Below are 21113 nucleotides of genomic sequence, written 5' to 3' on the forward strand. Positions count from 1 at the left end.
ATAATTATAGTTAAACTGTATGTAAAGTAACCTGACACAATCGGGCTATGTGGGTGATCTGCAGGAACTGAATAATACAGTAAGACTTAAAAGTAAGAGAAAGTTTATATAGTAAAGCATACCTATCCCCTCACACAAAAGCTGAAGGAAATCATCATCCTCCTACACTCATTCCCCACAACGAGTGAAAACTATTTTTGGTGCACAGACAAGTCTAATATTTCCAGGAACTGTATTGATTTTCATGGTTTGTGACTTATTATCAATAGTGTTGAGCGAGCACTGAAATGCTCGGGTGCTCGAAGCTCGGGTCGAGCTCACCATGATACTCGGGTGCTCGACCCAAGCAACGAGCCCAATGTTAGTCTATGGGAGACCCAAGCATTTTTGCGGTGGCAGCCCCGGCAGACTGTAGATAGCCTAAAAAGTGCCCAAAACGACAGTGACAGTGCTCAAAAGACATGGGGACAGCATGGGGATCGCCCCAGGAAGCATTTCTGTCCCCCAGGTCACTGCTGTCAACAACATGGTCAGAGGTATTAAGCCACTTTAACAGGCTCACAATAAAACGTTCAAAAACAAAACTGTAACGGTTTTCCTGTGAAATATGTTAAGGAACTTCCTTTCCAGGGTAAAGACTTGTGTATAAGGTGAAATAAATAACCAAAAACAAAAATACTCCTCCACACCTTGGGCTATGTTCACAAGTAGCTTTTTTTATGCGTTTTTGCACTTTTTATTGCTTTCAACCGTGACAAATGCCTTCACCGGGAAATGTCATTTTAACATTTTACAACCTTATCTGGCCATGTGCTGTGTGACACATGCATACAATGCTGAAAAGACATGGGAACAGCATGGGGAAGACCCCTGGAAGCATCTCTGACACCCACGTCACTGCCTAAAAGTGTGCCCATCAGAAGTGATCCGTGCCGCATCAGAAGATGCAGACTTGCAACTATCCCCATGCAAGTCCTTGTCCCAGGGCAGTGTTCAATTGTACCTCCCCATTCCTTGCAATGCAAGCGCAAGTATGCAGCCTGCCACCCACCCACCCCCAGGCTGCAATACCATACTGCTAGCTTGCTTGCACTTCAAATTGTGCCTTTTAGGCATGTGGAGGCGGAATCTGGCCACCACGTCATGCCTGCGTCAGCAGCCTGGTATCCATACTCAGTCCTCAGCCGCCCAGCAGCCGGGTGTCCACGCTCGGACCCCAGCCGCCAGGGGGCGGCCGGGTGTCCATACTCGGTCCCCAGCCTCCAGGGGGCGGCCGGGTGTCCATACTCGGTCCCCAGCTGCCAGGGGGCGTCCGGGTGTCCATACTCGGTCCCCAGCTGCCCCGCGGCCGGGAGTCCACACACGATCCCCAGCCTCCTGGGGGCAGCCGGGTGTCCATAAACGGTCCCCAGCCGCCCCTATTTCTCCTTGGAAGCTCCCCTACACTTTTCTTAGCCTGGCTTGCTTTAGGGCAGCATTGGACGAGCCCACCAGAGAACCAGACTCCTCCGGTGGGCCCTGGCTTCTCCATTAGGGGAGTTGAGAGTGCCAAGGTGAGGAGCATGATGATGATGATAGAAGTTAGCATCTGCTTTGTTTTCTTGAAATGCAAGTGCATGTATGTAGTAGTGACTCGCCCCCTGGGCCGCGTGGGGAGCCCGAAACCGGGCCTTTTGTGGAATGCTGGGGGTTGTAGTCGCCGTGGCGATGACCCGGTCCCGTGGCTCAGGGTGGTCAATCCAGTGACAGTCAAGTGATATGGTTTTCATTATTTTCAAATGTCCGACTACGCCACCCGTGGATTGCGGTCAGGATGAACCGCTGCTGCAGGGCAAACCGCTGGGGCTGGTGTTGGTGAGCAGCACAGGGATGGTATAACTCCCCACGGGAAGAGTGTAGCCCCAGGGCAGTGTAGGTGAATCATGGGGGTGATGGTGCGTGGGAATAATAACTCAGAGTCTCTGTAATGCAGTCCAGGATCTTTACTCACAGTTCGTTACTCCACGTTACTCCGGCCGGCTGTAACTTCCCGCGTCGCACCATGTTCACCAGGTGAGGGGGCTCGGCCAACTCTCAGATAATTTTGGAGCGCTTCGCAGGACCCCCTTCTCGTGTCCTTTCTCTGGCCTGTCATACCCCACCAGTGACCACGCTTCTGTCTGGCTGCCTCGGGCCTTCTCTGGGTAAACTTCTGCGCCAGTTTCCCTGACCTTATGTGGTGCCTTCCTAGCGGGCGTAGCGAGGGGCTGCACCATATAAAATGTCACAGCCTCCGGTTTCTATTTGAGGGTAGTTCCCTGCCTCCACTAGTTTCGGGGACCGGTCTCCCTCTTGGCCTGACCCCACTACTCAGGTAGATGCGGGCGTATGGTGGCTATCAGCGGGTCCACACCCCTGGGGTCCCTTCTCTCCTCTGTGTTCCTGGAGCCTCCTCGGCTCTTCTTCATCTCTTTTCCCCTACTTTCTCTCTCTCCTTTCAGTGCTGACTGGGTCTCACTGGCTAGACCCGAGTCCGGAGCAGAGCTCCACAGAGTCCTGCTCTGTCACATCCTCTCTCTGACTCTACTGAACCGACTTCCCTCTGAACTAAGATGGTGCCCACCTTTTGTACCTCCCTCTAGGTGTACCCAGGAACTGCTTCCTCCCTGCTCCTGCACTACCAGGTTCCCCCTTTACTAGGTGTTCCCTCCCCCCACTCCAGCCAGGGACAGGGACTTTCGTGCTCTACTTGGAGCATATCGGTCGCCCTGCCCCCCGAACGTGTGGTGTAATTCATGCAGGTGTCGGGGTCCTGGTCCACACTCCATCCTTACCTGAGAGTGAGATATCGCACGTCTGGAAGAGATGCAATACCTCTGTAGCAACCGAACCCCCAGGGTGCTATATTCCCCCCTGGTAAATCACAGCATGTCCGCGGGCTGGAACAGAGTAAAAGACAGTTCAAAACATGCAAATATTTAGAATGCATCCACATATAAGATTATAAACCATTATAACTCATCCCTTTATGGGAGCCAATTTTTCTTTTTAAAAGTCACGGTCATCATATTAAATTTTTCACTTTCAATATGACTTTCAGCATACAAATTTAAAACAGATTTTCAAGTAGAAAAACACAAAACTCTTTCAGCAGCATCATTATGACGGAGTCCTTCAGCACGTTACAGCTCCTGCTGTGACCAGGTGTCCATTTTTAAGGTGCAAACTTTAGCAAAACTTTTTTTTTTTTTAAACACGAGGGACCCGCTTGTAAACCCTCAACGAAGGCCCTGGGGTGGCTGCAGGGCGTAGCTGATCTAGCTGCCGGACCTCGTCTTCTGCCACCTCTAACGGGTTTTTGTTCTGAGGTCAGTTGTTGTAGTCTCTTATAAAACCAGTAGGGGGCACTTTAAGAAGTGCAACTATTTACAGAGTTGACCGCTCCCTGTCCTTGGTCGGATAGTTCCTAAAAAGTGGCTGCTCCCAGTCCTCAGCTGGATATAAACAAAGAGTTGGCTGCTCCCAGTCCTCAGCCGGCTATTCAAACAACATACAGGCAACAGTCAGGCAACAGTCCCCGTCCGGGGTGAACTTTCTCTTCTTGTACCCTAACGGGCAACTATTTACAGTGCACTCACATTTTAATAGCTGTGTCCTCCTGGTGCACGCTCTTCCTCCTTGCCATACTCTTCAGACCCGTCCAGGTCCTCTGGGTAGCAGTGCTCCTGGTAATGTTCATCCTCCACACTCTGGACATTGAGGGCATACCACCCTCGCAATCCTCGATGCCGGGTGTAGGACACCAAGTACCCCGGATACAGATCACGTCCTCGGTGACCCTCAGGCAGATGACTCTCCACATCCCTCCTATCAACATAGAGGTCAGTGGCTGTGGTAGAGTCCCGGATAAACCCCACCCTTTCTCCTGGTGGAACTTTACCACGGTCCCAGCTGCTTTAGGACCGCGTGCTGCTTGGGGGTTTCTATGAGTCTGTGTCTTCTCCTCTGCGCTCCGGGCCGGCAGCTGCTTCCTCTTCTGGCGCCGCGCCTGCTCCTCCTTTGCAAGCCGCTCACAGATCTCCCAGCTGCGAACTGCGGCCGCCCGCGTCTCCTGTGCAAACCCCATCGGATCCTCCCTGGACTGGTCCCATTCTATCTGGACCTCTTCCTCCGGGAGCTGGGAGACGGCGACTGGCTGTGGTACGGGCAGGAATGGAGCAAGTGGGGCCTCGGCCTCTGCGGACAGGTCTTTCCGCCGACTGGGGTGAACCCATCCCTCCGGCACAGGGACCGGCTCTCCATCGGGTTCGGTGAGCTGGCTGTACAGGTCGGCCCCTAAGGGTGGTGGCTTCGGGACCGGGGGCGCACGTGGTTCGGAGGCGCCTGCAGGTGTCAGGCCTTGCGACCGGGCCTGGTGTGTGCCGCTTCCGACCGCATCCGGGGTCAGGGGGCACGGCCTGGGGCTTGACTCGGCGATGGGACTCACGGCTTGGGGCCTGCATGCCGGCGGTGGGAGCGGGGTAGGCGCAGCGACGCCCGGAACGTCAGGCTCCGTGACAGCGTCCAGAGGCAGGTTGGTGGCATTAGGGCTGGTGGCGGGGGTGTCCCCCTTACCTGCCTCCAGGGCTGCGCTACTCTCAGCTTCCGGCCTCCGCTCCTCGTCCTTAGGGGCTGGCTTGCTGGTCGTTGCTGGCAGCGTCCCGTGCTGCTGGGCCACGATCCGCCGGGCCATCTCCTCTCTCCACTCCTCTACAGCTTCTCGCTGCGCCTGGACCATCCTCCGGTCCAAATCCTCCAACGCCGTCTGAAGGAACTCTGGGTCTCCTCCTGGGAGCTGCGCCATCAGCTCCTTGAGGCTGTACGGGCTGCGATGGCCTGCAGCAAGCCACCCGTCAGGGTGCTGGAGTCGGTGCTGCTTGCCATCTCCGGGTGTGGTCTGCCGAGACTGATCCAAACCACACCCTGCTCCCCGGTTTTCTTCTCTTTCCGCTCTCATTGGGGGTGGTCCTGGGGCCATCTTCTGACAATCACTCTCAGGGGCAGCCCCCCCATGCTGATGGACATCTCTGCAGCTGCACTCATGGCTGTTGGCGCCATTCTGGGACCTCACCCACGATGGGAGGTGGCTTCTTGTTATCTTTTGGCGCGCACATGATGGCGTCTGTTCTTCTGGGGCGGGCGCCATTTTCAATACTGTGAAACAGTCTCTTTTCAGGCACGCAATACCCGTTTGTGGCGGGTTGGTCACGATCCTGCCGACTACGCCAAAGTTGACTCACCCCCTGGGCCGCGTGGGGAACCCAGAACTGGGCCTTTTGTGGGATGCTGGGGGTTGTAGTCGCTGTGGCGATGACCCGGTCCCGTGGCTCAGGGTGGTCAATCCAGTGACAGTTAATTGATATGGTTTTCATTATTTTCGAATGTCCGACTATGCCACCCGTGGATTGCGGTCAGGATGAACCGCTGCTGCAGGGCAAACCGCTGGGGCTGGTGTTGGTGAGCAGCACAGTGATGGTATAACTCCCCACGGGAAGAGTGTAGCCCCAGGGCAGTGTAGGTGAATCATGGGGGTGATGGTGCGTGGGAATAATAACTCAGAGTCTCTGTAATGCAGTCCAGGATCTTTACTCACAGTTTGTTACTCCACGTTACTCCGGCCGGCTGTAACTTCCCGCGTCGCACCATGTTCACCAGGTGAGGGGGCTCGGCCAACTCTCAGATAATTTTGGAGCGCGTCGCAGGACCCCCTTCTCGTGTCCTTTCTCTGGCCTGTCATACCCCACCAGTGACCACGCTTCTGTCTGGCTGCCTCGGGCCTTCTCTGGGTAAACTTCTGCGCCAGTTTCCCTGACCCTATGTGGTGCCTTCCTAGCGGGTGTAGCGAGGGGCTGCACCATATAAAATGTCATAGCCTCCGGTTTCTAGTTGAGGGTAGTTCCCCGCCTCCACTAGTTTCGGGGACCGGTCTCCCCCTTGGCCTGACCCCACTACTCAGGTAGATGCGGGCGTATGGTGGCTATCAGCGGGTCCACACCCCTGGGGTCCCTTCTCTCCTCTGTGTTCCTGGAGCCTCCTCCGCTCTTCTTCATCTCTTCTCCCCTACTATCTCTCTCTCCTTTCAGTGCTGACTGGGTCTCACTGGCTAGACCCGAGTCCGGAGCAGAGCTCCACAGAGTCCTGCTCTGTCACATCTTCTCTCTGACTCTACTGAACCGACTTCCCTCTGAACTAAGATGGTGCCCACCTTTTGTACCTCCCTCTAGGTGTACCCAGGAATTGCTTCCTCCCTGCTCCTGCACTACCGGTTTCCCCCTTTACTAGGTGTTCCCTCCCCCCACTCCAGCCAGGGACAGGGACTGTCGTGCTCTACTTGGAGCATATCGTTCGCCCTGGCCCCCGGACATGTGGTATAATTCATGCAGGTGTCGGGGTCCTCGTCCACACTCCATCCATACTTGAGAGTGAGATATCGCACTTCTGGAAGAGATGCAATACCTCTGTAGCAACCGAACCCCCAGGGTACTATAGCAGTGGCTAGGCCTGAGGTGGTTAGCGTTTTGGCGCATATCCTACCTCCTCCGAGGATTGCTGGATGTTTTCCTGCTACTATCCCAGTTCTATGACTCCCATTAAAACAAAGCTTCAGGTGATGAATGATGGATGAGGTGGTGGCAAAAGAGAAAGAGCAGGAGGAACAGGGACCATTCACATCAATATCAGGCCAATCAACCGCACATGTCTTGTAGGATATGTTTCTGTACCAAAAGGCGCTGTTCGGCTACACAGTTATAGGGCATACAGTGAGTGCAATGCCTACCAAAAATTTCGAGGCACTCCAATGCCCCTTGGAAGTGACATGGAGGTCAGAGGGCCTTAACTAAACTGTTTTTTCCATTTATAGCAACTGGGTCTCCTGTGCACTGTTGGCCTAAGCAGTGAATAAAAGGCTTTCCAAAAATTATGAAGAACTGCAATGCTCCTTGAAACAGACGTGGATTACAGCATACTAAAAACCTTCTACCCATTATTGGGGAGTGGTTCTCCCTTAGTGTTCGCCTATGCATTGAAAAGCAAAATCTGACTAAAATTAGGAGGAAATGCAATGCCCGTTGGAAGAGTCGGGGAGGTTAGAGTTAATTAAAAACAACATTTCAATACCCCTTGGAAGTGCTGTGGAGTTCAGAGTGGTTTAACAGGATGCTTTTAATGCCCCTTGGAAGAGACGTGGAGGTCGCAGTAGCTTAACAAGACGGTTTTAATGCCCCTTGGAAGAATGGTGGAGGTCGCAGTGGAATAAAAAGACAATATCAATGACCCTTGGAAAAGTGGTGGAGGTCGCAGTAGCTAAACAAGATGGTTTTAATGCCCCTTGGAAAAGTGGTGGAGGTCGCAGTAGCTTAACAAGACGGTTTTAATGCCCCTTGGAAGAGACGCGGAGGTTGCAGTAGCTTAACAAGACGGTTTTAATGCCCCTTGGAAGAAACGTGGAGGTCGCAGTAGCTTAACAAGACGGTTTTAATGCCCCTTAGAAAAGTGGTGGAAGTCGCAGTAGCTTAACAAGACGGTTTTAATTCCCCTTGGAACAGACGTGGATGTCGCAGTAGCTTAACAAGACAGTTTTAATGCCCCTTGGAAAAGTGGTGGAGGTCGCAGTAGCTTAACAAGATGGTTTTAATGCCCCTTGGAAGAGACGTGGAGGTCGCAGTAGCTTAACAAGACGGTTTTAATGCCCCTTGGAAAAGTGGTGGAGGTCGCAGTACCTTAACAAGACGGTTTTAATGCCCCTTGGAAAAGTGGTGGAGGTCGCAGTAGCTTAACAAGACGGTTTTAATGCCCCTTGGAAGAGACGTGGAGGTCGCAGTAGCTTAATAAGACGGTCTTAATGCCCCTTGGAAGAATGGTGGAGGTCGCAGTGGAATAAAAAGACAATATCAATGCCCCTTGGAAAAGTGGTGGAGGTCGCAGTAGCTTAACAAGACGGTTTTAATGCCCCTTGGAAGAATGGTGGAGGTCGCAGTGTAATAAAAAGACAAAATCAATGCCCCTTGGAAAAGTGGTGGAGGTCGCAGTAGCTTAACAAGACGGTTTTAATGCCCCTTAGAAGAGACGTGGAGGTCGCAGTAGCTTAACAAGACGGTTTTAATGCCCCTTGGAACAGTGGTGGAGGTCGCAGTAGCTTAACATGATGGTTTTAATGCCCCTTGGAAGAGAAGTGGAGGTCACAGTAGCTTAACAAGATTGTTTTAATGCCCCTTGGAAAAGTGGTGGAGGATGCAGTAGCTTAACAAGATGGTTTTAATGCCCCTTGGAAGAGACGTGGAGGTTGCAGTAGCTTAACAAGACGGTTTTAATGCCCCTTGGAAAAGTGGTGGAGGTCGCAGTAGCTTAACAAGACAGTTTTAATGCCCCTTGGAAGAGACGTGGCGGTTGCAGTAGCTTAACAATACGGTCTTAATGCCCCTTGGAAAAGTGGTGGAGGTCGCAGTAGCTTAACAAGACGGTTTTAATGCCCCTTGGAAGAGACGTGGAGGTCGCAGTAGCTTAACAATACGGTCTTAATGCCCCTTAGAAAAGTGGTGGAGGTCGCAGTAGCTTAACAAGACGGTTTTCATGCCCCTTACAAGAGCCATGCAGTACAGCATATTAAAAACATTATTCCCATTATTGGGGAGCGGGTCTCCCATAGTCTTTGCCTATGCCTTCCAAGCAAAAGCTGCCAAAAATTAGGACGGAGGAACTTGCAATGCTGGCAAACAAGAGCCATGCAGTACAGCATATTAAAAACATTATTCCCATTATTGGGGAGTGGGTCTCTCATAGTTTTTGCTTATGCCTTCCAAGCAAAAGCTGCCAAAAATTAGGATGGAGGAACTTGCAATGCTGGCAACATGGACCATGGTCACCCTGGTGGTATAGTGTTGGTGGACGCTGAGGATAAGGAGAAGAGCAAAATACAGCTGAAATGAGGAAGCGTATACCCATGTGTGGGTGTGAAGCGGTGCATGGGAATACAGCTCCCGAAATAATACAGTGGATTTGACTTTATGTTACTCTGCTGTCATTTGGTGGTGATGAGAGGTCTGGCCCAATCCAGCCTTTGTTCATTTTGATAAGGGTCAGCTTGTCAGCATTGTCAGTTGACAGGCAAGTGCGCTTATCAGTTATAATTCTCCCAGCAGCACTAAAAACACGCTCCGATAACACGCTAGCGGCAGGGCAGGCCAGGACCTCCAAGGCGTACAGAGCGAGTTCATTCCAAGTGTCCAGCTTGGATACCCAATAATTAAAAGGCACAGAGGAATCACGGAGGACGCTGGTACGGTCGGCAAGGTACTCCCTCTTTTGAAACTTTCCTCTCCTTGTAAGAGTACCCCACGCCTCAGGGCCTGTAAGCTGGGCGGGTCTCAGAAAACTGTCCCAGAATGTTAACAGTGTTCCCCTGCCTCTGCTGCATTGGAGTTGCGTCTCTCTCGCCTGTACGCCTTGGTTAGTCAACGAACTGTGACCTCTGCCTCTAGCGTGTTCAGATGGGAATTTTTTTAACAGTTCTGCAGCAAGGGCCATCTGGTACTGCCACATTTTTGTAGACCTCTCCACCTCAGGAATAAGAGAGTGAATGTTCTCCTTGTAGAGGGGGTCTAAAAGTGTCACCAACCAGTAATGACTGTCACCCAACATTTTGACAATGCGAGGGGCACGGTTAAGGCAGCGTAACATAAAGTCAGCCATGCGTGCCAGACTGGTAACGGGCAAGACTTCCGTGTCCTCACCAAGATGATGACTGACCATGCTCTCCTCCTCCTCCTCCCCCCTGTCCTCAGGCCACCCACGCTGAACCGACTGCATGACAGTTGTACAGGTACTACCGTCTACAGCGCATGATACCAGCTCCTGTTCTTCCTCCTCCTCTTCCTTTCCCTCATTGTCCCCCAATGCACATTGGGATGAGATGAGGCTGGGCTGTGTGTAATCGCCCATTACGGCTTCTTGATCCATCTCATCATACTCTGGCTGCAATGCCTCCTCTTTAATTCTCTGCAGAGAGCGTTGCAAAAGACAGACAAGTGGGATGCTGATGCTAAAGATGTCGTCATCGCCACTCACCATCTTGGTGGACTCCTCAAAGTTTGTCAGGATGGTACATATGTCAGACATCCAGGTCAACTCCTGAGGTCTTATGTGTGGAGTCTGACCTGAATATCGATGGCCTTGTTGCAGCTGGTACTCCACAACTGCTCTCTTCTGCTCACAAATCCTTTGCAACATGTGGAGGGTAGAGTTCCAATGTGTGGGGACATCACACACCAGTCGGTGTGCCAGAAGCTGCAAACGCTGCTGCAACACAGCAAGGGCGGCGGAAGCTGTAGCCGACTTCCGAAAACGAGCTGACAGACGGCGTACTTTGACGAGCAGATCTGGCAACTCGGGGTACGATTTAAGAAACCACTGAACCACGAGGTTAAGCACATGAGCCAGGCATGGTACGTGTGTGATCTCGCCTCGCCTCAGAGCCGCCACCAGGTTACGGCCATTGTCACCCACGACCATGCCTGGATGTAGGTTCAGCGATCTCAGCCTCAGATCTGCCTGCTCTTTCACAGCTGTCCACAACTCACAAGCAGTGGTGATATCTGAGAAGGAGGCTGAACATGAGGAGGAGGATGAGGATGATGCACAGGAGCTGTACACTGTGGGGGCAACTCTGACTGACATAGGGCCCGCAATCCTCGGTGTGGGGAGGATGTGGTCCGTACCCAAGGTCCGACTGTGTCCCGGTTTCCACTATGTTTACCCAGTGTGCCGTCAGGGAGATGTACCGTCCCTGGCCACAAGCACTTGTCCACGTGTCCGTTGTCAAGTGGACTTTCCCAGTAACTGCGTTGTTGAGGGCACGGCAGATGTTTTGGGACACGTGCTTGTGTAGTGCGGGGATGGCACACCGGGCGAAGTAGTGTCGGCTGGGGACCGAGTACCGAGGGACAGCCACCGCCATAAGGTTGTGGAAGGATTCCGTCTCCACCACCCTAAAAGGCAGCATTTCCAACACAAGCAGTCGTGAAATGTGCGAATTTAGGACTGTGGCCTGTGGGGCATTGGCTGCGAATTTGCCCTTTCGTTCAAAGCTCTGGGATATGGACAATTGAATGCTGCGGTGGGACGTGGACATGGACGTTGATGCTGTTTCTTGAAAAACTGCCATAACAAGTGAAGACTGAGAGGAGAGGGCATCTTTGCATGCAGTATGGACAGGGGATTGCCTTGCACATACAACAGGGGGTTCTATTACATGCACAACAGTGGAAGAAGCAGTGGTGACACCCGCTGACACTGGTCATGGACCCTGGGGTTCGCCCCACAAAGTCGGGTGCTGTGTTGACATGTGCCTGATCATGCTGGTGGTGGTCAGGCTGGTAGTTTTGTCACCCCTGCTGATGCTGGCCTGGCAGGTGGTACAAATGGCCTTTTTGGGGTTATCAGTAGAGTCTTTAAAAAAATTTCAGACTCTGAAGACCTACCGCTTGTACTGGCAACGTCCCTAGTGTTGGTGTTACGGGGAACTGTTGCCCGCCTTCTGTGTGCGGCCACCACACTGCTTCTTCCTGCCTGTTGGGGTACTCTGCCTCCCTCCCCCTGTGTGCTGCTGGCCTCACTCTGTGTGTCCTCCTGCCACGTTGGGTCAGTTACTAGATCATCCACCACCTCCTCCTCTTCCACTTGCGCACCACGATCCTCCTCCTCACTTCGTGGCAATTGTGTCTCATCATTAGAGATGAGCGTTGTTCTACTCGAACTGTTCGCCAATCTCAAATTCGAGCTGTTTTGGGCGGTGTTCGAGCCGTTCGGCGAACACGAACAATTTGAGAAAAATTCGGCTGTTCGAGGTTATGTTCGATAACTGTTCGTGCACCAAAATCATAACTGGATTTTTTCTCAGTAATGATGAAAATTAATGTTAATACGCAGTTTGAGTGTACAGCGGGGTGGGGGGAGGGGCAGGGGATGGATCTCTGCAGGAACAATGAAGATCTCCATTTTTTTTTCTCTTTCCCGCATTTACAGTGGGGAGGTGCAATCTGTCAGCCTATCAGCAGCGCACACACGGAGCGAAGTGCTTTTTTTCACACAAGCAAGGGCATGTGTCATTGGCAGTGTATGTCACATGTCCTTGCCCTATAAGACCAAGCCATTTTCCCCGTCGCCACCATTTTCTCACTGCTGCAGCTGCGTGTTAGACGGCACCGCTGTTGCTGTGTGCGCTATACTTTGTTAATTTCAAGCCAATTTTCGCACAAATATACAGATAGCTTGGGAGTAGGGAATAGTTGTGATTGCAGTCCTTTTAAGGACTAGGTTACAGCATTTCCTACGACTTTTATCAGGGAGGTCTGTGCTCTTAAATAGATAGGTTGTGGGAGTAAAGACTAATTGTAATTGGAGTCCTTTTCAGGACTAGGTTACATGAGTTCCTATCAGTTTTTGCCAGGCAGGTCTGTGCCAGTGCTGTGCAAGTTTTTTTCACAGCATTTGGCTGAATCTAGCAAAGCTAATCCTTTTTGGCCTATTGCAGAGTGTGTTAGTCAGTGGAGTAGCCTATCTGTGTTGCAAGATATACCACCTGTGTATAGAATACCAATTTTTTTACTGCACCTAGTGAAGTAAAATCTTTTGGGCATAGCATCATTCTATTAGTCCATCTATACTGACCTCCATCAGGTTGCAAATTAAAACTAATTTTTATCTGCATCTACAGTACCTCTGAAAAAATATTTGGGCTTCTAGCAGTGTGTGGGACTTGTTCTATTAGTCCATCTATACTGACCTCCATCAGGTTGCAAACTGAATATATTTTTTTCTGCATCTACCTCTGAAAAAATATTGGGCTTCTAGCTGTGTGTGGGTCTTGTTCTATTAATCCATCTATACTGACCTCCATCAGGTTGCAAACTGAATATAATTTTTTTCTGCATCTAGCTCTGAAAAAATATTTGGCCTTCTAGTAGTGTGTCGGACTTTCTCTATTACTCCATCTATACTGACCTCCATCAGGTTGCAAATTAAAACTAATTTTTATCTGCATCTACAGTACCTCTGAAAAAATATTTGGGCTTCTAGCTGTGTGTGGGACTTGTTGTATTAGTCCATCTATACTGACCTCCATCAGGTTGCAAACTGAATATATTTTTTTCTGCATCTACCTCTGAAAAAATATTTGGCCTTCTAGTAGTGTGTCGGACTTTCTCTATTAGTCCATCTATACTGACCTCCATCAGGTTGCAAATTAAAAATAATTTTTATCTGCATCTACAGTACCTCTGAAAAAATATTTGGGCTTCTAGCTGTGTGCGGGACTTGTTGTATTAGTCCATCTATACTGACCTCCATCAGGTTGCAAACTGAATATATTTTTTTCTGCATCTACCTCTGAAAAAATATTTGGCCTTCTAGTAGTGTGTCGGACTTTCTCTATTAGTCCATCTATACTGACCGCCATCAGGTTGCAAATTAAAACTAATTTTTATCTGCATCTACAGTACCTCTGAAAAAATATTTGGGCTTCTAGCAGTGTGTGGGACTTGTTCTATTAGTCCATCTATACTGACCTCCATCAGGTTGCAAACTGAATATATTTTTTTCTGCATCTACCTCTGAAAAAATATTTGGCCTTCTAGTAGTGTGTCGGACTTTCTCTATTAGTCCATCTATACTGACCTCCATCAGGTTGCAAATTAAAACTAATTTTTATCTGCATCTACAGTACCTCTGAAAAAATATTTGGGCTTCTAGCAGTGTGTGGGACTTGTTCTATTAGTCCATCTATACTGACCTCCATCAGGTTGCAAACTGAATATATTTTTTTCTGCATCTACCTCTGAAAAAATATTGGGCTTCTAGCTGTGTGTGGGTCTTGTTCTATTAATCCATCTATACTGACCTCCATCAGGTTGCAAACTGAATATATTTTTTTCTGCATCTACCTCTGAAAAAATATTTGGCCTTCTAGTAGTGTGTCGGACTTTCTCTATTAGTCCATCTATACTGACCTCCATCAGGTTGCAAATTAAAACTAATTTTTATCTGCATCTACAGTACCTCTGAAAAAATATTTGGGCTTCTAGCAGTGTGTGGGATTTGTTCTATTAGTCCATCTATACTGACCTCCATCAGGTTGCAAACTGAATATATTTTTTTCTGCATCTACCTCTGAAAAAATATTGGGCTTCTAGCTGTGTGTGGGTCTTGTTCTATTAATCCATCTATACTGACCTCCATCAGGTTGCAAACTGAATATATTTTTTTCTGCATCTACCTCTGAAAAAATATTTGGCCTTCTAGTAGTGTGTCGGACTTTCTCTATTAGTCCATCTATACTGACCTCCATCAGGTTGCAAATTAAAACTAATTTTTATCTGCATCTACAGTACCTCTGAAAAAATATTTGGGCTTCTAGCAGTGTGTGGGACTTGTTCTATTAGTCCATCTATACTGACCTCCATCAGGTTGCAAACTGAATATATTTTTTTCTGCATCTACCTCTGAAAAAATATTGGGCTTCTAGCTGTGTGTGGGTCTTGTTCTATTAATCCATCTATACTGACCTCCATCAGGTTGCAAACTGAATATATTTTTTTCTGCATCTACCTCTGAAAAAATATTTGGCCTTCTAGTAGTGTGTCGGACTTTCTCTATTAGTCCATCTATACTGACCTCCATCAGGTTGCAAACTGAATAGAATTTTTTTCTGCATCTAGCTCTGAAAAAATATTTGGCCTTCTAGTAGTGTGTCGGACTTTCTCTATTAGTCCATCTATACTGACCTCCATCAGGTTGCAAATTAAAACTAATTTTTATCTGCATCTACAGTACCTCTGAAAAAATATTTGGGCTTCTAGCAGTGTGTGGGACTTGTTCTATTAGTCCATCTATACTGACCTCCATCAGGTTGCAAACTGAATATAGTTTTTTCTGCATCTACCTCTGAAAAAATATTGGGCTTCTAGCTGTGTGTGGGTCTTGTTCTATTAATCCATCTATACTGACCTCCATCAGGTTGCAAACTGAATATATTTTTTTCTGCATCTAGCTCTGAAAAAATATTTGGCCTTCTAGTAGTGTGTCGGACTTTCTCTATTAGTCCATCTATACTGACCTCCATCAGGTTGCAAATTAAAACTAATTTTTATCTGCATCTACAGTACCTCTGAAAAAATATTTGGGCTTCTAGCTGTGTGTGGGACTTGTTGTATTAGTCCATCTATACTGACCTCCATCAGGTTGCAAACTGAAGATATTTTTTTCTGCATCTACCTCTGAAAACATATTTGGCCTTCTAGTAGTGTGTCGGACTTTCTCTATTAGTCCATCTATACTGACCTCCATCAGGTTGCAAATTAAAAATAATTTTTATCTGCATCTACAGTACCTCTGAAAAAATATTTGGGCTTCTAGCTGTGTGCGGGACTTGTTGTATTAGTCCATCTATACTGACCTCCATCAGGTTGCAAACTGAATATATTTTTTTCTGCATCTACCTCTGAAAAAATATTTGGCCTTCTAGTAGTGTGTCGGACTTTCTCTATTAGTCCATCTATACTGACCTCCATCAGGTTGCAAATTAAAATTAATTTTTATCTGCATCTACAGTACCTCTGAAAAAATATTTGGGCTTCTAGCAGTGTATGGGACTTGTTCTATTAGTCCATCTATACTGACCTCCATCAGGTTGCAAACTGAATATATTTTTTTCTGCATCTACCTCTGAAAAAATATTTGGCCTTCTAGTAGTGTGTCGGACTTTCTCTATTAGTCCATCTATACTGACCTCCATCAGGTTGCAAATTAAAACTAATTTTTATCTGCATCTACAGTACCTCTGAAAAAATATTTGGGCTTCTAGCAGTGTGTGGGACTTGTTCTATTAGTCCATCTATAGTGACCTCCATCAGGTTGCAAACTGAATATATTTTTTTCTGCATCTACCTCTGAAAAAATATTTGGCCTTCTAGTAGTGTGTCGGACTTTCTCTATTAGTCCATCTATACTGACCTCCATCAGGTTGCAAATTAAAACTAATTTTTATCTGCATCTACAGTACCTCTGAAAAAATATTTGGGCTTCTAGCAGTGTGTGGGACTTGTTCTATTAGTCCATCTATACTGACCTCCATCAGGTTGCAAACTGAATATATTTTTTTCTGCATCTACCTCTGAAAAAATATTGGGCTTCTAGCTGTGTGTGGGTCTTGTTCTATTAATCCATCTATACTGACCTCCATCAGGTTGCAAACTGAATATATTTTTTTCTGCATCTACCTCTGAAAAAATATTTGGCCTTCTAGTAGTGTGTCGGACTTTCTCTATTAGTCCATCTATACTGACCTCCATCAGGTTGCAAATTAAAACTAATTTTTATCTGCATCTACAGTACCTCTGAAAAAATATTTGGGCTTCTAGCAGTGTGTGGGACTTGTTCTATTAGTCCATCTATACTGACCTCCATCAGGTTGCAAACTGAATATAGTTTTTTCTGCATCTACCTCTCAAAAAATATTGGGCTTCTAGCTGTGTGTGGGTCTTGTTCTATTAATCCATCTATACTGACCTCCATCAGGTTGCAAACTGAATATATTTTTTTCTGCATCTACCTCTGAAAAAATATTTGGCCTTCTAGTAGTGTGTCGGACTTTCTCTATTAGTCCATCTATACTGACCTCCATCAGGTTGCAAACTGAATAGAATTTTTTTCTTCATCTAGCTGTGAAAAAATATTTGGCCTTCTAGTAGTGTGTCGGACTTTCTCTATTAGTACATCTATACTGACCTCCATCAGGTTGCAAATTAAAACTAATTTTTATCTGCATCTACAGTACCTCTGAAAAAATATTTGGGCTTCTAGCAGTGTGTGGGACTTGTTCTATTAGTCCATCTATACTGACCTCCATCAGGTTGCAAACTGAATATAGTTTTTTCTGCATCTACCTCTGAAAAAATATTGGGCTTCTAGCTGTGTGTGGGTCTTGTTCTATTAATCCATCTATACTGACCTCCATCAGGTTGCAAACTGAATATATTTTTTTCTGCATCTACCTCTGAAAAAATATTTGGCCTTCTAGTAGTGTGTCGGACTTTCTCTATTAGTCCATCTATACTGACCTCCATCAGGTTGCAAACTGAATATAATTTTTTTCTGCATCTAGCTCTGAAAAATATTTGGCCTTCTAGTAGTGTGTCGGACTTTCTCTATTAGTCCATCTATACTGACCTCCATCAGGTTGCAAATTAAAACTAATTTTTATCTGCATCTACAGTACCTCTGAAAAAATATTTGGGCTTCTAGCAGTGTGTGGGACTTGTTCTATTAGTCCATCTATACTGACCTCCATCAGGTTGCAAACTGAATATATTTTTTTCTGCATCTACCTCTGAAAAAATATTGGGCTTCTAGCTGTGTGTGGGTCTTGTTCTATTAATCCATCTATACTGACCTCCATCAGGTTGCAAACTGAATATAATTTTTTTCTGCATCTAGCTCTGAAAAATTATTTGGCCTTCTAGTAGTGTGTCGGACTTTCTCTATTAGTCCATCTATACTGACCTCCATCAGGTTGCAAATTAAAACTAATTTTTATCTGCATCTACAGTACCTCTGAAAAAATATTTGGGCTTCTAGCTGTGTGTGGGACTTGTTGTATTAGTCCTTCTATACTGACCTCCATCAGGTTGCAAACTGAATATATTTTTTTCTGCATCTACCTCTGAAAAAATATTTGGCCTTCTAGTAGTGTGTCGGACTTTCTCTATTAGTCCATCTATACTGACCTCCATCAGGTTGCAAATTAAAAATAATTTTTATCTGCATCTACAGTACCTCTGAAAAAATATTTGGGCTTCTAGCTGTGTGCGGGACTTGTTGTATTAGTCCATCTATACTGACCTCCATCAGGTTGCAAACTGAATATATTTTTTTCTGCATCTACCTTTGAAAAAATATTTAGCCTTCTAGTAGTGTGTCGGACTTTCTCTATTAGTCCATCTATACTGACCTCCATCAGGTTGCAAATTAAAACTAATTTTTATCTGCATCTACAGTACCTCTGAAAAAATATTTGGGCTTCTAGCAGTGTGTGGGACTTGTTCTATTAGTCCATCTATACTGACCTCCATCAGGTTGCAAACTGAATATAGTTTTTTCTGCATCTACCTCTGAAAAAATATTGGGCTTCTAGCTGTGTGTGGGTCTTGTTCTATTAATCCATCTATACTGACCTCCATCAGGTTGCAAACTGAATATATTTTTTTCTGCATCTACCTCTGAAAAAATATTTGGCCTTCTAGTAGTGTGTCGGACTTTCTCTATTAGTCCATCTATACTGACCTCCATCAGGTTGCAAACTGAATATAATTTTTTTCTGCATCTAGCTCTGAAAAAATATTTGGCCTTCTAGTAGTGTGTCGGACTTTCTCTATTAGTCCATCTATACTGACCTCCATCAGGTTGCAAATTAAAACTAATTTTTATCTGCATCTACAGTACCTCTGAAAAAATATTTGGGCTTCTAGCAGTGTGTGGGACTTGTTCTATTAGTCCATCTATACTGACCTCCATCAGGTTGCAAACTGAATATAGTTTTTTCTGCATCTACCTCTGAAAAAATATTGGGCTTCTAGCTGTGTGTGGGTCTTGTTCTATTAATCCATCTATACTGACCTCCATCAGGTTGCAAACTGAATATATTTTTTTCTGCATCTACCTCTGAAAAAATATTTGGCCTTCTAGTAGTGTGTCGGACTTTCTCTATTAGTCCATCTATACTGACCTCCATCAGGTTGCAAACTGAATATAATTTTTTTCTGCATCTAGCTCTGAAAAAATATTTGGCCTTCTAGTAGTGTGTCGGACTTTCTCTATTAGTCCATCTATACTGACCTCCATCAGGTTGCAAAATAAAACTAATTTTTATCTGCATCTACAGTACCTCTGAAAAAATATTTGGGCTTCTAGCAGTGTGTGGGACTTGTTCTATTAGTCCATCTATACTGACCTCCATCAGGTTGCAAACTGAATATATTTTTTTCTGCATCTACCTCTGAAAAAATATTGGGCTTCTAGCTGTGTGTGGGTCTTGTTCTATTAATCCATCTATACTGACCTCCATCAGGTTGCAAACTGAATATAATTTTTTTCTGCATCTAGCTCTGAAAAAATATTTGGCCTTCTAGTAGTGTGTCGGACTCTCTATTAGTCCATTTATACTGACCTCCATCAGGTTGCAAATTAAAACTAATTTTTATCTGCATCTACAGTACCTCTGAAAAAATATTTGGGCTTCTAGCTGTGTGTGGGACTTGTTGTATTAGTCCATCTATACTGACCTCCATCAGGTTGCAAACTGAATATATTTTTTTCTGCATCTACCTCTGAAAAAATATTTGGCCTTCTAGTAGTGTGTCGGACTTTCTCTATTAGTCCATCTATACTGACCTCCATCAGGTTGCAAATTAAAAATAATTTTTATCTGCATCTACAGTACCTCTGAAAAAATATTTGGGCTTCTAGCTGTGTGCGGGACTTGTTGTATTAGTCCATCTATACTGACCTCCATCAGGTTGCAAACTGAATATATTTTTTTCTGCATCTACCTCTGAAAAAATATTTGGCCTTCTAGTAGTGTGTCGGACTTTCTCTATTAGTCCATCTATACTGACCTCCATCAGGTTGCAAATTAAAACTAATTTTTATCTGCATCTACAGTACCTCTGAAAAAATATTTGGGCTTCTAGCAGTGTGTGGGACTTGTTCTATTAGTCCATCTATACTGACCTCCATCAGGTTGCAAACTGAATATATTTTTTTCTGCATCTACCTCTGAAAAAATATTTGGCCTTCTAGTAGTGTGTCGGACTTTCTCTATTAGTCCATCTATACTGACCTCCATCAGGTTGCAAATTAAAAATAATTTTAATCTGCATCTACAGTACCTCTGAAAAAATATTTGGGCTTCTAGCTGTGTGTGGGACTTGTTGTATTAGTCCATCTATACTGACCTCCATCAGGTTGCAAACTGAATATATTTTTTTCTGCATCTACCTCTGAAAAAATATTTGGGCTTCTAGCTGTGTGCGGGACTTGTTGTATTAGTCCATCTATACTGACCTCCATCAGGTTGCAAACTGAATATATTTTTTTCTGCATCTACCTCTGAAAAAATATTTGGCCTTCTAGTAGTGTGTCGGACTTTCTCTATTAGTCCATCTATACTGACCTCCATCAGGTTGCAAATTAAAACTAATTTTTATCTGCATCTACAGTACCTCTGAAAAAATATTTGGGCTTCTAGCTGTGTGTGGGACTTGTTGTATTAGTCCATCTATACTGACCTCCATCAGGTTGCAAACTGAATATATTTTTTTCTGCATCTACCTCTGAAAAAATATTTGGCCTTCTAGTAGTGTGTCGGACTTTCTCTATTAGTCCATCTATACTGACCTCCATCAGGTTGCAAATTCAAAATAATTTTTTTCTGCATCTAACCCAGCCAATAGTTTTGGCCTAATACCACAGTTTGGCCACTCAGCTCTGCTCGGTTACCATCCATTGTTTTTTTGTGCAAACAACTCCAGAGTTGTGAATTATTTAACCACCAAAATGAGTGGAAAAAGGCCTGCTGCTGGTGGAAAGGGGAATAGGCGTGTTGGGAAGGGGAAAAAAGGTTGTGTCCGTGGGGTAGGTGTTAAAGCAACAGTAACATCTGCAGAAGAAAGACCATCTTCCAGCCAAACTAAAATGTCTACTTCTTTTAGCGGACAATGTGATAAGATCCCTTTCTTACGGCCACGCCAATCGCTACAAATTCCAGATGAGGCACAAAAACAGCAGGTGCTTCAACGGATATCAAGTGCTCCTTTAAGTGGGCTCTCCTCCACATCAACTTCAACATCACAAATACTCCAGTCCTCAAAGGTGTCACCCAAATCGCACTTGCTTCCTCACAGCTCCCAAATCTCCAGCTGCCCGTCTGAGTATGAGGTAGAACAGATGGTTGAGTCTGCAGAGCTGTTTACTCATACTATAGCCTGGGAATCAGAGGTCGACTCCAGCGCTTCTGTGAATCCAGACGAGGAAATGATCTGCACTGA

Source organism: Phyllobates terribilis, unplaced genomic scaffold (genome assembly GCF_046119375.1).
Source record: "Phyllobates terribilis strain yellow unplaced genomic scaffold, ASM4611937v1 Scaffold_12__6_contigs__length_324123572, whole genome shotgun sequence".
NCBI lineage: Eukaryota > Metazoa > Chordata > Amphibia > Anura > Dendrobatidae > Phyllobates > Phyllobates terribilis.